Below are 17963 nucleotides of genomic sequence, written 5' to 3'. Positions count from 1 at the left end.
CCTCATGGATCTAAAGGGTGAAATATAGGCTCTAAAGGACAATGGAAAGACATATGGAAGATATAAGCCTATTACCAAATGATGACCTACATTCAAGAAATTGCATAAAAGATGTTTCACTTGTAGCACTACTTTTGTAAGAAGACTCCTGAATACCATAGATTCTAATAATCTGTTCCTCCAAAAATGATCTTTTATCTGTTTTGCACTTATTTCAGATCTTTATATTCATACAGGTTAGCTCTATTGACTATATCATTGTTGAGAGAATTAACTAATTCATTGCATATTTCTATCCCTAAGACCTAGTCCAGTTCCTAGAATACCATATATTATCAATCAGTGTGTTGATCAATTAATTGCCAACCTGAAATGGGTTAGCTGTATATCTACCTGACGTGAAAGATGGACAGGTTCAGTGTTGCTTTGGTATTAATTAATTACTAAAGAATCAGATAAAAGGCTATGTCATTTTAAAGAGACCTAGTAAGGGGAATGTTTTGAAGAATACAGGCAAGTGATATATTAGTTGAGAAGAGAAATGTCTGCAATCTGCCTCAGTGGAGGGAGTATGCAATTTGATAATACTGTAGATACACTGATGTGTACTACTATTGAATTAAGTTTGATGAGTTTTATCTGTCTTCCTGTATTGGAACTATTTCAGATCATAGATTCCTAGAAGGTAAAGTGTATGGCTGCTTAACTTGCTTTGCAATATATCTATCAACACAATACAAATGTTTAATAAGGGTTTTTAAATGCTAAGCTCTAGTTGTACCCCTTTTAGAAATCAGAGCTATCATAATGTGGTTGGGGCTTAATAATTTCCCTTTTATATGAAATATTCAGTTTCAGGGAGAAAATCCCTTTCAACTTTTTATTATTGAAACATTTAACAATGGTTTGCCTAGAAAAGTAATCAGCACCATGGGGCTATTACATGATAACAAAGCTTTGAAAAAGTCACTCAATATGGAGCAGGAGGATTGTAGTATGCTTGTGGTTAGAAGTAAGGTGAACATACAATATCTATATTATTCTTTTTCAAAAACATTTGTGTGTGAAATGGTAACAATTGTTATCAAGCCCATATAGGCCTAAGGGAAAACATAGGACACTGATATATCCAAAGTTTGACTGTGCTTGAAGATTTAAGAAAATAAATATAAATTTTAATCTTTTGATAATTACTCTGTATTTTCTTTCCTAATTAGAATGGGCAAATGAAAAGAAGCACAGTTTTTTAATTAATTAAAGAAATATTCTTTCTAATATTTTCTGTAGATTCTTTATAACAAGGCTTCTTAAACTTTTTCCACTTGTAACTCCTTTTCACCTAAGAAATTTTTATGTGACAGTGGGTATCTAGCTTTATAAAATAGGCATACAAATCAAACATTTACTGATAATATCATCAATAAATGAAAAGAAATTTTAAAATAATTCTTTAGTATACATATATTTTTCTAGTTATTAAAGATAAAAGCAAATTTTCAAATTAATGAGATGTATATGCTTATTTAAGTAAAGAATCACATCTAGGCAGAATAATTGATATTGCAGGAGGCAGAGCATCTTCAACATTTTTCAGAGTTGATTGACATTTTGATTTTTATAATCACAAATGCTGAGAACACCCCTTCACATAAATACGGAGTACAAAATGGCAGAAGTAAATTTGGGACATTTCAGAAACTGTTGGAAATTTTGTCCTAATCCCAAAACAAAATTCATTCAATAATTTTGTATGAAACTCAAGTTTTAAACCTGTGTTGCTTGATAACTTGGCAAATTCTTCTTGAACTTTTAATGGCAGATGACCTTTTTTTTTCTACTTCAACTTAGCATGGTTTATGAACCCAACTTAGTTTTTTAGAATCAAAATTTGAAGGGAAGTATTTTTGAAATGGTGTCTCCAGGCACTTCAGATAATCAATTATAAGTCTCACAATTAAATCTTTGGGAAGGTTATTTTCAATTAGAAAATTATCTGTAGGGGCAGACACAAGATGGCAGTGTAAAAGCAGTGATTTGCTTGAGCTCTCCCCCAAACCACTCCAAATACCTGTAAAAAATGTCTGTAAACAAATTCTAAAGCAGCAGTACCCACAGAAAGAGGAAAATAAATTTCCAGCCCAAGACAACCTGGATGGTTGATCTGAAAGGTATGTTGTGCCAGGCATGGAGAGGAATGCAGTTCAGCATGGGTGTGCAGTCAAAGACCAGGGCTCAGGGAACCTGGAGCAGCCCTCAGAGCATGGCATCATGGGCAGCTGTGGTGGTTTCCAGAATTCTCAACACACAAACACCTAAGACAACTTAAAAAGTCAGCAGGAAAAGTCCGTGACTGCAGTGAGAGAGAAACTCAGTCCCAGGCCAAGTCCCTGGCACAGCCCTAAGGAGGCAGCTGCTTCCAGACTTCCAGCCCACAGACTGAGGGGGATCCAGTGGTTGATCAGAGGGGGACTGCAGAGATCTCTTTACTGGTGTTGACGTAGGAATCTCTTACTCCACCCATGCTTGGATCAGGGTCAGAGTTCTGGTTGGCAGTACTAGGCCAAGGAGGGCTGGCATGGTATAGCTTGTAGTGGTGGTAGGGAGAAAATCCTCCTCAGAGTTTCAAGGCAAAAGAGTGTTTATGGTCACTCATAGACCAGAGCACAGGCCAGGAAAAGAGAGAATACCTCACCCCTTATCAATCCACCCTGGAAGAACTGAAACTTTACAGATCCTTGGAAGTATCTTTGAAAACAGCTGCACAAAACCTCCAAAGCTTTAAACAGTATATTCTCCACACTGGAAGCAGACTCTTACCTTAACAAAGAGTTTAAAACTGAAGTAGTTGGCTGGGATCATGAGTAAACTTCACAAAAATCATCAAACCATAGGATCTTTCTTTGGTGACAAAGAAGATGAAAACATATTACTAGAAGAAGACAACAAAGTTAAAGTGCCTACATCCAAAGCCACCAAGAAAAATATGAATCAGTACCAGGCCATGTAAACTCAAAAAGGATTTTAAGGAGCAAGTACGAGAAGTAGAGGAAAGACTGGGAAAAGAAATGAGAGTGATGCAACAAAATCAGGAAAAAACAAGTCAATGGCTTGTTAAATGAGACCCAAAAAAAATACTGAAGAATGTAACACCTTAAAAAATAACCTAGCCCAAATGGCAAAAGAGGTCCAAAAGCTAATGAAGAGAAGAATGCCTTAAAAGGCAAAAATGGCCAAATGGAAAAGGAAGTCCAAAAGCTTAATGAAGAAAATAATTCCTTAAAAATTATAATGGAGAAATTGGAAGCTAGTGACTTTATGAGAAATCAGGAAACTGTAAAACACATCCAAAAAGATAATATTTTCTGTTCTTTTTGGAGAGGAAGTTAGCCTCTAAGCTGGTGATCTGTGTCTATCTATCAATAGCAGGCAGGAAGTGAGAAACTTACCCAATCTTGTCAGATTAAGAGGTGCTGTAGCTTAGAATCATAGATGTAGAGCTAGATTTGACCTCAGAGGCCATCTAGTCCAACCACCTCATTTTGCAAAGGACAAAACAGAGGCTCAAAGAGGTGGAATGAATTGACCCATGGACACAGAGATAGTTATCAGATATAGGATTTGAACTGACATCCTCTGATTCTATAGTAACTGCTTTTTTAATGCTGTACCACCATAACTCCTCTTGATGTAGCTTGGTTAAAAAGACTTCTATTTTAGAGTGTAATTATGAGGCTTCTTCAGTCTTCACAGTTAATGAGTAACACATTGGGACACTGTTTTGAGTTATTGGTTTAGATTTATATAACTTGCCATAGCATGTTTTAAAATTAAATACCATGGTGAGCAGCATTTGACTACAATATATAAGGGCCTGGAACATAATATTCTGGAGGGCAAAGGAGATAGGATCACAACCAAGAATCACCTACCCAGCAAAACTGAGTATAATCCTTCAGGGGAAAAATGGTCATTCAGTGAAATAGAGAACTTTCAAGCATTCTTGATGAAAAGACCAGAGCTGAATAGAAAATTTGACTTTCAAATACAAGACTCCAGTGGAACATGAAGAGGTAAACAGGAAAGAGAAATCATAAGAGACTTATTAAGATTGAACTGTTTACATTCCTGCATGGAAAGATGATATTTATAACTCATGAGACCTTTGTCAGTATTAGGGTATTTGGAGAGAAAAAATTATATGCATGCATATATATATATATATATATATATATATATATATATACATGTGTGTGTGTGTGTGTGTGTGTTGTATGTGTGTGTGTGTGTGTGTGTATATATATATATAAAGAGAGAGAGAGAACGCAGGGTGAGTTGAAGATGAAGGAGTGATATCTGGAGAATAAAATTAAGGGATGAGAGAGCATTATACTGGGAGAAGAAGAAAGGGAGAGGGAGAAAATTTGGAACCCAAAGTTTTAAAAACAAATGTTTAAAAAAATTGTTTTCACATGCAACTGGGAAATAAGATATATAGGAAATGGGGTATAGAATTCTATCTTTCTCTACAGGAAAATTGAAATGGAATTATATAAGAGAAGAGAAAGGAAGGCAGATTAGGGGAAGGGATATTCAGAATGCATGCCACTTAGCATGGGGGGAGGGACAAGATGGGGAGAAAATTTGGAACTCAAAATCTTGTGGAAGTGAATGTTGAAAACTAAAATAATAAATTAAAAGAAATAAAATTTAAAAATAATAAAATCATCTGTAGCTGTAAACATTTCTAAAAAGCCATTTTCCACCCTATTCTTCCATATAGTATCTTTTTAATAAAACTTTTCAATTTTATCTTTCACATAAATGTATTACTTTTTTTCCTTGAAGTGACATGTTTAAATCATTGAGTTTTTTTCCAAAATATCTAAGAAATAACCTAGTTTTGAAAAACATAAATCATTATAAAGAAGCTAACAAAATCAGATTTCTCTTCAGTCAAAAATATAACAACTTCATGTTTTAATAATCTGTTTAAACTTTGCCCTCTTGAAAAGCCCCTTACCTTTACACATAGTAATAATCTTTTGCAATTGGAGTCCATGTCTTTCCACAAGTTTGAAAAGAAATGACTGAGGGACAGCTAGGTGGTGCAGTGAAAAACCCACCTTAGACACTTAACACTTACTATCTGTGTGACCCTGGGCAAGTCACTTAACCCCATTGCACAGCCAAAAAAAAAAAAAGATCCAAGTAAATACTTTTTGTTGACACTAACAAATTTCTCAAAATATTGTTTATCTTTATTTGAAGATTTTTTTGGAGACCTCTTTTTATTTTTAATAAAAATATAAATGTACAACGCTCTTTAGAGAAATAAAAATTCCTTCAATTTCCCAGAAATAACATGTGATTCAAAAGTCATATTTCTTTTTAAGCAATATACATACATCTGATTTCTTGTGAATTGTATCAATTATGTAATTTACAACATTTTACCTTTACTTCAATTAAAATTCCAGACATTCTCCCTTAAAATATGCCAAACCAGGTCTGTCATAATTGAAAGATGATCAATTGCTAAAAGGTGGCACTGGTGAACACTATCAGTAATTTGGTGAATAATGATATAGGTTTGCTACAATGAAACAGGGATTATACATAAAGTACCATGGAAAGATATATTTTAGTCAAATAGACTCAATTCTAAGCTTCACTTTTTAGAACTCATTTAATATCGTACTCTATTGATTTGATGTACAGCAATTTTATAGGAAATTAATTGAGAATCAACACCTGGTAAAAATATTTTTTCCTCCAGATCTCTCTTAAATAGGAAAGAAAAGTTTCAATGTAGCTATTCATCCAAAATGTGTCATAGGATGTAACATTTCAGAAATAGTAATTCTCTCATCATCGCATGTTCTCTCCCTGCTTTTTACGATCCAACCACATGAAAAATGCTAGAACTTTCATAAACAAACACACAAAAAGAAAAACAAACAAAAAAGAAAAAAAAAAAGCTCTTTAACTGAAATGGGACAGGCAGTGCTCCATTTTTTTTAATCAATGTCATTTATTACCATGCTTTAAAGTAACCAAAATACATTGATGGCACAATCTCCAAAGCACTCAAAACATTTTTTTTTTAAGTCAAGACACCTTCTCTTTGTTTCATCTGTTTGTCTAAAGACCAAAATGAAAGGCCTGGGAATAAAATAAGCACAACAAATTGTAATTTACTCTTACATGAATTCTATATCCTTTATGTGAGGACAAAATTATCAACTCTTGTAAAGATATTATAACAGAAGCTTAAGTGACAGAATTACTAATAGGGAGGAAATATTTCAAGCATAACAGGCACGCTCCATCAAACAACTATTTTAATTTTAGAATATTTACATTTGCAATTACTGCCTGAATGGCATTCAAAATGGTACAGAAACAATGTAAACCAAGTCTTAGGATATTTTGGAAAACATGATCAAGTAACCAAAAACAACAAAAACATATCCAATTTCTAAGACATTAAATATTCTCCACCCTTTTATTGCTCAAAAACACTATGATTAGGGGAAAATGGATGGGCTGTACTAGCAGTCCACTAATGGTGGTCACATAGCACTAGAGGGGCAAACCTGAGATTGCACTCCAAAGAATACCAGCTTGTTAGACTCTCAGGCTACATGAGGGTATACCTTACAGTCTAAGAAGGATATAAATTCACGTGTGTGTTCCATATCATAGTACACCTCATCTTCCTAAGGAACATGTATCTTCCTCAAAATAACATTTCATAACAGAAATTTGGTAAAAAAGCCAATCAATAGGCAACAGTGGATCAATTACTTATAATTTTGGTTTAGTAGTAAGAGATCACAACTTCTAATTATCTAAGAAAGAGATAAAGAGACCTCATCACAGAAGTAGGAGTAAAAATGTTAAATTGTATCCAGTACTTACTTGTATTTGTTTTAAACAAGTATTTTTCAAAGATTTTTATACTTTGTCATAAGCCTGATTCCTCATACTGTACCAAACCCTGTTTTGTGGACAATAAACCTTCATGTAAATGTAGGTTTGGATATGAAAGGCAAAGGTCAGTGGAAGAATTGCTCTCTGCTTCCTCTGGCCTCACATATTTATGGCAGAGATGTGTACAGCCATAACACCTATGTTTGAACCTGATGTGAGGCTCAGAATAGACAGCTGTGGCTTGGACAGGACCAAAGTACTCATTTTCTCTGGGTTTGTCTTGGACACACAAGATATAGGTTCCTCTCTGGTAGGTGTCTACCTGGCTTGAACAAGTAAGAACAGAAATACAACCCTTCTATTCTATCTTTCTCAGAATGAAGCACAAATCAGGCTCAATATCTTTTAGTCTCAAGTTAGGAAAGAAGCTTGATATTTTGGTTACTGTGGCAGCCATTAGAGCTTTATAGCAACCTGTATGTCACTTTATTATAGATCTTGAGGCAGAAACAAGATCTCAAAGGAACAGCAGCTAATTTTAAAACTATTTTCTCTAGAACAGTCTTCCAAGCTTGTTGAGGGTACAAAAAAGTATTTTAATATCTCTCTTTATATGCACCTGTCTACATTCTCTCTCTCTCTCTGTCTCTGTCTCTGTCTCTCTCTCTTTCTCTCTCTCTCCATACATATGTACATGTATGTATATATATATATATATATATATATATATATATATAGTATGTATAATTCAGCAATAACAAAATGTTTACTGCATCTGAATACCTGAAAAGTAATTTTAAAATTGGATTAATTTATTTACTAATATAGATGGTAAAATTTCAATAGTTTATGAATACAGTTGGGGAGAACAGCTACAAGAGTTTCTAAGAAAAGCTCCCCCACACAGTTTCTCATATGGATTATCCCTATAGATGTAATATAACAGAAATTTCATCATGGATTGCAAAACTAGAAATATATATAACTGTTAATATATGCACAATTTATGCTAGACAAATGCACAGAACATTATTATACATACCACCTTGCAAGAACTGAAAATTTATAGTTCCCTAAAAGTATCCCTGAAAACTGCTGTATAAGCCCCCTAAGCTTGGGACAGTGCATTCTCCACATTGGAAGCAGACTCCTACGTTAACAAAGAGTTTAAAACTCAAGTAATTGGCTGGGATCATGAGCAAACATCACAAAAAGAGTCAGACTATATTAGCTTACTTTGGTGAAAAGAAGATCAAAACATGCAACCAGAAGAAGACAATAAAGTCAAAGATCCTGCATCCAAAGCCTCCAAGAAAAATATGAATCAGTCCCAGGCCTTGGAGGAGCTCTAAAGGGATTTTGAGAAGCAAGTGAGAGAAGTACAGGAAAAACTGGGAAGAGTAATGAGAGTGATGCAAGAAAATCTTGAAAAACAAGTCAACAGCTTGCTAAAGAAACCCCAAAAAATACTGAAGAAAATAACACCTTAAGAAATAGCCTAACCCAAATGGCAAAAGAGGTCCAAAAAGCCAATGAGGAGAAGAATGCCCTAAAAAGCAAAATTGGCCAAATGGAAAAGGAAGTCCAAAAGCTAACTGAAGAAAATACTTCCTTAAAAATTAGAATAGAGCAATTGGAAGCTAGTGACTTTAGGAGAAATCAAGACACTGCAAAACAAATCCAAAAGAATGAAAAGAAAAAGAAGAAAATGTGAAATATCTCATTGGAAAAACAACTGACCTGGAAAATAGATCCAGGAGAGAGAATTTAAAACATTATTAGACTGTCTGAAAGCCATGATCAAAATATGAGCCTAGACATCATCTTTCAAGAAATTATCAAGGAAAACTGCCCTATATTTTAGAACTACCAAGCAAAATAGAAATTGAAAGGATTCACCAATCACCTCCTGAAAGAGATCCCTAAAGGAAAACTCCTAGAAATATTGTAGCCAAATTCCAGAGTTCCTAGGTCAAGGAGAAAATATTATAAGCTGCAAGAAAGAAACAATTCAAGTATTGTGGAAACACAATCAGGATAACACAAGATTTAGCAGCTTCTCGGTTAAAGGACCGCAGGGCATGGAATATAAGATGCTGGAGGGCAAAGGAGATAGGATTCCAACCAAGAATCACCTACCCTGCAAAACTGAATATAATCCTTCAGGGGAAAAATGGTCACTCAGTGAAATAGAGGACTTTCAAGCATTCTTGATGAAAAGACTACAGCTGAATAGAAAATTAGACTTTCAAATACAAGACTCAAGTGGAACATGAAGAGGTAAACAGGAAAGAGAAATCATAAGAGACTTATTAAGGTTGAACGGTTTATATTTCTGCATGGAAAGATGATATTTATAACTCATGAGACCTTTGTCAGTATTAGGGTAGTTTGAGGGGGAAAAATTATATACATGTATAGATAGATAGGTAGATAGATAGATAGATAGAGGGCACAGGGTGAGTTGAATATTAAGGGGTCCTATCTGGAGAATAAAATTAAGAGATGAGAGAGGATTATACTAGGAGAAGAAGAAAAGGAGAGATAGAATGGGGTAAAATATCTCACAAAAAAAAAAACAGAAAAGAAAAGGCTCTTACAGTGTAGGAGAAATGGTGGAAGGTGAGAGGGAATGAGTGAATCTTATTCTCATACGATGTAGCTTAAGGAGGGAATAATATACACATTCAATTGGGTATGGAAGTCTGTCTTACCCTATAGCATAATAGGGGGGAAAGAGGACAAGAGAGCAGGTGGTGATAGAGAGGCGGGAAGATTGGGAAAAGGGGTAATAAGAAGGAAACACTTCTGAGGAAGGACAGGGTCAAAAGAGAGAATAGAATAAATAGGGGGCAAGACAGGATTAAGGGAAATAGAGTTAGTTTTTCACAACATGTCTACTATTGAAGTGTTTTGCATGACTGCACCTGTATAACCTATATTGATTTGCTTGCCTTTTCAGTGAAGGTGGGTGGGGAGGGAGGAAGGGAGAAAATTCGAAACCCCAAGATTTAAAAACACATGTTTAAAAAAAATGTTTTCGGACTTCCGCTTCTGGGAGCCAAGATAGCGGAGTGAAAATGTAGTTGTTCTCACTCTCCCCTATCAGCCTCTGAAAACCCAGAAAATATCATCCCAGGAAAAAAAAAAACCCTGGAATACCTGAACTAGAAGAAAGACAAGGAGCAGCAGTGCAGCAGCCCAGCAAATAGGTCTCCCAGTGCCTCAGCAAAAATAAGGGAGGCAGAACTACATGGGGCCCCAGGCGGATAAGTACCTTGCAGCATTCATCTGAAAGGAGGTGAAGAAAACAACCTAAAGGCTTCCTAAAGCCCAGGCCTTGCTGATTCCAACCCAACACCAGGTGAGCTATAGGAGCCCTGAAGCCTCCAACTGTGAAGAAATCCTGAAGCCCAGGTGGTAGAGCAGGCAAACATCAACACCTGGACCTCCGAGTGCCTCAGTGAGGGCGGGGGAACCGTGGAAACCAGCTCAGAAAACCACCAGCCTGGCACTCCATGCAAAGGAATCTCCCAGTGCATTAGCAGAAAGAGGGAGACAACACTGCAGGGGGCCCCAGGCAGATAAACACCCTGCAGCACCCATCTAAAAGGAGCTGAAGAAAGCTAAAGGAAAGGAAAAGCAGGCAACCTAGAATTGCCTGAAAAGTTCCCCTTGCTGATTCCAGCCCAACACAGGTAAGCTGCCAGAAACCTACAGCCTCCAATTCCCAGCATAAGAGGCCCCAGAACAAAGCCAGTGACCAAGACCTAGGCTCCCAACACAAGAAGCTTGGGTCAGTACCTCTGTTCCCCAGCAGGAGAGCTCAATCTCTTTAAAGGCCAGGGAATAAAGAAACACCATGAGTAAAAAGAAATGTACCATAGATTCATATTATGAGAAGAGTGAAGATCAAGACAGAAATTCTGAAGAGGACAACATTGTCAACAAACCCACATCTGCAATAACAAAAGGGAATATGAACTGGTCTGAAGCCCAAAAAGCCTTCTTAGAAGAGCTCAAGAAGGATTTTAATAGTCAAATGAGAGAGGTAAAAGAGTCCTTCAAAAATACAATTGGCCAATTGGAAAAAAAATACACTGAAGAAAACAAGTCCCTAAAAAACACAATTGGCCAATTGAAGAAGGAAGGACAAAAACTAACAGAAGAGTACACTGAAGGAAACAAGTCCCTAAAAAACACAATTGGCCAGTTGAAGAAGGAAGTACAAAAACTAACAGAAAACAATCTGTTAAAAACTAGAATTGGAGAAATGGAAACTAATGTCTCTATGAGAGAGCAAGAATCAGTCAAACAGAAACAAAAAAATGAAAAAATAGATGAAAATGTAAAATACCTCATCAGTAAAACAACCGACCTGGAAAATCTCAGGAGAGACAATTTAAAAATTATTGGACTACCTGAAAATCATGAAAAAAAGAGCCTGGACAGTATCTTTCAGGAAATCATAAAGGAAAACTGCCCAGAAGTCCTAGAACCAGAAGGGAAAATAACCATAGAAAGAATCCCGATCACCACCTGAAAGAGATCCCAAATTGACAATGCCAAGAAATATAATAGCAAAATTCCAAAATTACCAGATGAAAGAGAAGGTGCTGCAAGCAGCCAGAAAGAAACAATTTAAATATCATGGAACCACAGTCAGGATTACACAGGACCTTGCAGCTTCTACATTAAAAGACGCAGGGCATGGAACATGATATTCCAGGCAAAGGAGCTTGGAATGCAGCCAAGGATCAATTACCCAGCAAAAATGAGCATCATTTTTCAAGGGAGGAGGTGGATATTCAATGAAATAGGAGACTTCCAAACTTTCCTGATAAAAAGACCAGAGCTCAACAAAAAATTTGATCTTCAAGTACAGGACTCAAGAAGGACTTAAAAAGGTAAATGGGACAGAAGGATACAATTGTTAATAAGGGGGGGCGTTTAAAATACCTACAAAGGGAATATGAGACTTGCAACCTTGAGAACTGTATTGTTATTACACCTTGTTAAAGGAGTATACATAAAGAGGGTGGATATTAGTTGACTTTGATGTAATGATAAAAAAAAATCTAATCAAGTGGGTTAAATGGATCCAAATAAGTGGATCAATCTGATCTTAGAAAATGTACTGAGAAAGGAGGAGGCAGACAAGGGTAAATTACATTACAGGAAAAGACACAAAATCCTATTACAGCAGAGGGAAAGAAGGGGGGGAGCATTGTTTGAACCTTACTCTCATCAGATTTGGCTCAAGAAGGGCATAATATAATCAGTTAGGTATAGAAATCTAACTTGCCCTATAGGCAGTAGGAGGGAAAAGGGGAAAGAAAAGGGAGGGGGAAAGAAGGGAGGGAAGAAGCAGTAAGAGTAAAGGGGAAGAAAAGGGAAAGGGATAATAAAAGGGAGGGACTGAAGGAGGCGTGGTCAAAAGCAAAACACTAGTGAAGGGGGAAAGGAAAAAGGAGAAAGAAAAGCATAAATGGGGGAAAGGATGGAGAAAAAGACACAGATAGTAATCATAACTGTGAATGTGAATGGGATGAACTCTCCCATAAAAGGAAACGGATTGCAGAATGGATTAAAAACCATAATCCTACAATATGTTGTTTACAGGAAACACATTTGAAAAAGAGTGACACATACAGGGTAAAGGTAAAAGGCTGGAGCAGAATATATTATGCGTCAGCTGAAGTAAAAAAGCAGGGGTAGCAATCCTGATCTCAGACAAAGCAAAAGCAAAAATAGATCTAATCAAAAGAGATAAGGAAGGAAACTACATCCTGCTAAAAGGCACCATAGACAATGAAGTAATATCATTACTAAACACATATGCACCAAATGGTATAGCATCCAAATTCTTACAGGAGAAGTTCAGGGAGTTACAGGAAGAAATAGACAGCAAAACTATACTAGTGGGGGACCTGAACCTCCCCCTCTCGCACTAGATAAGTCTAACCACAAAATAAACAAGAAAGAAGTTAAGGAGGTGAATAGAACATTAGAAAAGTTAGGTATGATAGACCTCTGGAGAAAACTGAATGGGGATAGAAAGGAATATACTTTTTTCTCAGCAGTACATGGCACATACACAAAAATTGACCATGTACTAGGGCATAAAACCTCACAATCCAATGCAGAAAGGCAGAAATATTAAATGCATCCTTTTCAGATCATGATGCAATAAAAATTATATGTAATAAAGGGCCATGGAAAGATAGACTAAAAAATAATTGGAAACTAAATAATCTAATCCTAAAAAATGATTGGGTCAAACAACAAATCATAGAAACAATCAATAATTTCATTCAAGAGAATGACAATAATGAGACAACATACCAAAACCTATGGGATGCAGAAAGCAGTTCTTAGGGGAAGTTTTATATCTCTAAATGCTTACATAAATAAAATAGTAAAAGAGGAGATCAATGAATTGGGCATACAACTAAAAAAAACTAGAAAAAGAAAAAATAATAAAAATTTTCAACTAAACATGCATTAGAAATATTGAAAACCAAAGGAAAAATTAATAAAATTGAAATTAAGAAAACTATTGAACTAATAAATAAAATTAAGAGCTGGTTTTATGAAAAAAAAAACAATAAAATATAAGCCTTTGGTTAATTTAATCAAAAAAAAAAAGAAAGAAGAAAACCAAATTACTAGTATCAAGAATGAAAAGGGAAGCTACCACCAAGGAAGAGGAAATTAAAACAATAATTAGGAATTATTTTGCCCAACTATATGCCAACAAATTTGACAATCTTAGTGAAATGGATACATATTTACAAAAATATAAATTGCCCAGATTAACAAGAGGAAGTAAAATACTTAAATAACCCCATCTCAGAAAAAGAAATTGAATAAGCCATTGATGAACTCCCCAGGAAAAAATCTCCAGGGCCACATGGATTTATATGTGAATTCTATGAAACATTTAAAGAACAATTAATTCCAATACTATATAGACTATTTGGGAAAATAGGTAAAGAAGGAGTCTTACCAAATTCTTTTTATGATACAAATATGGTGTTGATACCTAAACCAGGAAGAGTCAAAATAGAGAAATAAAATAATAGACCAATTTCTCTAATGAATATAGATGCAAAAATTTTAAACAAAATACTAGCAATAGATTGCAGCAACTTATCACAAGAATAATACACTATGACCAGGTAGGATTTATACCAGGAATGCAGGGTTGGTTCAATATTAGGAAAACTATCAGCATCATTGAGCATATCAACAACAAAACCAACAGAAACCACATGATCATCTCAATAGATGCAGAAAAAGCTTTTGATAAAATACAACACCCATTCCTATTAAAAACACTAGAAAGCATAGGTATAAATGGAGTCTTCCTTAAAATAATAAATAGCATATATCTAAAACCTTCAGCAAGCATTATATGTAATGGGGACAGGCTAGAAGCATTTCCAATAAGATCGGGGGTGAAACAAGGATGTCCATTATCACCACTGTTATTCAATATTGTACTGGAAACCTTAGCTTTAGCAATAAGAGAAGAAAAAGAAATTGAAGGCATTAGAATAGGCAAAGAAGAAACAAAGCTATCACTCTTTGCAGATGACATGATGATATACTTAGAGAATCCTAGAGAATCAAGTAAAAAACTACTTGAAATAATAAACAACTTTAGCAAAGTTGCAGGCTATAAAATAAACCCACATAAATCATCAGCATTTCTATATATTACCAACAAAGCCCAACAGCAAGAGATAGAAAGAGAAATCCCATTTAAACTTACTGTAGACATTATAAAATATTTAGGAGTCTACCTCCCAAACAAACCCAGGAACTCTATGAACACAATTACAAAACACTTTTCACACAAATAAAATCAGATCTAAATAATTGGAAAAACATCAGTTGCTCATGGGTAGGCCAGCTAATATAATAAAAATGACAATCCTACCTAAGCTAATTTACTTAATCAGTGCCATATCAATCAAAGTACCAAAAAATTATTTTATATAGTCTGAAAAAATAATAACAAGATTCATTTGGAAAAACAAATGGTCCAGGATACCAAAGGAACTAATGAAAAGAAATGCAGGGGAAGGTGGCCTAGCAATTCCAGATCTTAAATTGTATTACAAAGCAGCTATCATCAAAACTGCCTGCTACTGGCTAAGAAATAGGGAGGTGGATCAGTGGAATAGGTTAAATATGCAAGACACAGTAGTCAATGACTATAGTAATTTATTATTTGATAAACCCAAAGACCCCAGCTTCTGGGATAGGAACCCACTCGTTGAAAAAAACTGCTGGCAAAACTGGAAAAGAGGATGGCAGAAACCAAGCATAGACCCAAATCTCACACCATATACCAAAATAAAGTCAAAACGGATTCATGACTTAGGTATAAAGGCTGATACCATAAGTGAACTGGGAGCACAAGGAATAGTTTACCTATCAGATCTATGGAGAACAGAAGAATTCGTGACCAAACAGGAGATGGAGAACATTATGAAAAGCAAAATGGTTACTTGTGATTGATAAGTTTTTGCACAAAGAAAGCCAATGCAACTAAAATTAGAATGAAGGTAGAAAATTGGGAAAGAATTTTTACAACCAGTATCTCTGATAAAGGCCTCATTCCTAGAATATATAGAGAATTAAGACAAATTGATAAGAACACAAGCCATTCCCCAATTGATAAGTGGTCAAAGGATATGAACAGACAGTTCTCAGATGAAGAAATTAAAGCCATTTATAGTCGTATGAAAAAAATGCTCTAAATCGTTATTGATTAGAGAAATGCAAATCAAAACAACTCTGAGGTACCACATCACACTATCAGATTGGCCTAAATGACAAAACAGGAAAATGATAAATGTTGGAGAAGGTGTGGGAAAATTGTAACGCTAATACATTGTTGGTGGAATTGTGAAATGATCCAACCATTTTGGAGAAGAATTTGGAACTATGCCCAAAGGGCTAAAAAATTGTGCATACCCTTTGATCCAGCAATAGCACTTCTAGGGCTATATCCCAAAGAGATCAAACAAATGGGAAAAGGAGCCACACGTACAAAAATATTCATAGCAGCTCTTTTTGTGGTGGCAAAGAATTGGAAATTGAGAGGATGCCCATCAATTGGGGAATGGCTGAGCAAGTTGTGGTATATGAATGTAATGGAATACTATTGTGCTATAAGAAATGATGAACAGGACAACTTCAGAAAAACCTGGAAAGACTTTTATGGTCTCATGCTGAGTGAAGTGAGCAGAACCAAGAGAACATTGTACACAATAACAATCACGTTGTGCGATGACTAAGATTGTTAAACTGAACCCTTCTCAGCATTACAAGGATCTAAGACATCTCCAGAGGCCTTGGGATGGAAAATGTTGCCCACATCCAAAGAAAGAACTTTGGAAGTCGAATTGCTATCACGTATTTTTGCCTTCTGTTGAGTTTTGTTTTAGCTTTCTGATGCTTCCTCCTATTGGTTTTAATTTTTACTTACAACTTCACTAATGTGAAAATATATTTAATAGGTATGTAAATGTAAAGCCTATATCAGATTGTACACAGTCTTGGGGAGGGTGGGGGGTGGAAGGGGGAGAAAAATTTTCAACTCAAAAGAATATGGAAGTGATTGTTGATAAATCAAAATAAATTAATAAAAAAATTAAAAAATAGAAATTAAAAAAATGTTTTCACATGCAACTGGGAAATAAGAAATTCAGGAAATGGAGTAGAGAAGTTTATCCTGCCCTACAGGAAAATAGAAGGGGAAGGGGATAAGAGAAGGGGGAGGGAGATAGAAGAGAGGGCAGAATAGGAAGGGGTATTCAGAATGCATGGCATCTTGGGGTGGGGAGAGGGGGAGATGGGGTGAAAATGTGGAACTTAAAATCTTGGGGAAGTAAATGTTGAAAACTAAAAAATAGATAAATTTGTATTAAAAATAATGATAATAATAATAATAATAATAATAATAATAAAGAGAGCAAAAAAATTAAGCAAAGTGGTTTTTCTACACCATTGTTGTTATTAGAAGTAAATCCATATTGCAAAAATGATTTGACATGTTTTCTTTCTCTTGTCAATTTAGGTGTACTATTACCTGATAACAAAGACTCTACTGCATGCTTATCAGTATTTTTCTCTTCTGTCTAAATTTAGCCACTTATCCATAAATGAAAAATATTTTTCATAAGATGTAAATAAATATTGCTAATAATTTCTCAAATAAATACTAGCTTTTGTTTACTAAATTACATTTATTTGTGCTTAATTTAAAAAATTGGTGCTCATACCTACACGTAGAATATTAAAGGACTTTCATCTTTATTTGCTGCAATTAAACACGTTTCTGTAAAAAAGGGAGAAAACAACAACTTTAAAAATCAAACATTCAAACACAATACAATCCAAAAATGGGTTAATTTGATAGTTACATGCTGAGGAATAATGGTAGGAAAATATTAAAGTTTTCATTTTCTGTAATTAAACTATTATGTTTCAGTAAGGGCAGAAAATTTTGTATATACAATAATAACACCGCAATTCATAATATATATTAGTCTCGAATCTCAACTGAGGTGTTTCTGGCAGTGTTTGTTGGTGTTGTGTGGCACGATGGCATTTGAAAAGCAAAGTGCACCTATTGTGTGCTGAGAACCAAGGCTGCAGTGAAGTTGCATGGTGCAAGATGGGCAAATATTGCCAGAAATATTTCAGATTCATTACGTATTTGACTTTGAATTAATTTTTGGTCATTGTTGGTTCAGAAATCTTTTTCTGTTGCCAAATTTTTCATGACCCCCATATTCAGTTACAAGATACCATATGGGGTCATGATACACAGTTTAACAAGTACTACAGAAAAAAAATAACTGAAATCAACATTGAGTATGAATAAAATTTTAACATTGAACATTAACCCAAAATTCAGTACTGCTGCTACGCATTTGATTATTCAGACAACCCTTTATTAAGCTCCTTTATTGTGCTGAGTTTTGTAATAAAATTTAAGGATACAAAGAAAG

Source organism: Phascolarctos cinereus, unplaced genomic scaffold (genome assembly GCF_003287225.1).
Source record: "Phascolarctos cinereus isolate Bilbo 61053 unplaced genomic scaffold, phaCin_HiC Scaffold_5;HRSCAF=322, whole genome shotgun sequence".
In the NCBI taxonomy this organism is placed as follows: domain Eukaryota; kingdom Metazoa; phylum Chordata; class Mammalia; order Diprotodontia; family Phascolarctidae; genus Phascolarctos; species Phascolarctos cinereus.
Note: the sequence above shows the minus strand (reverse complement) of the source record.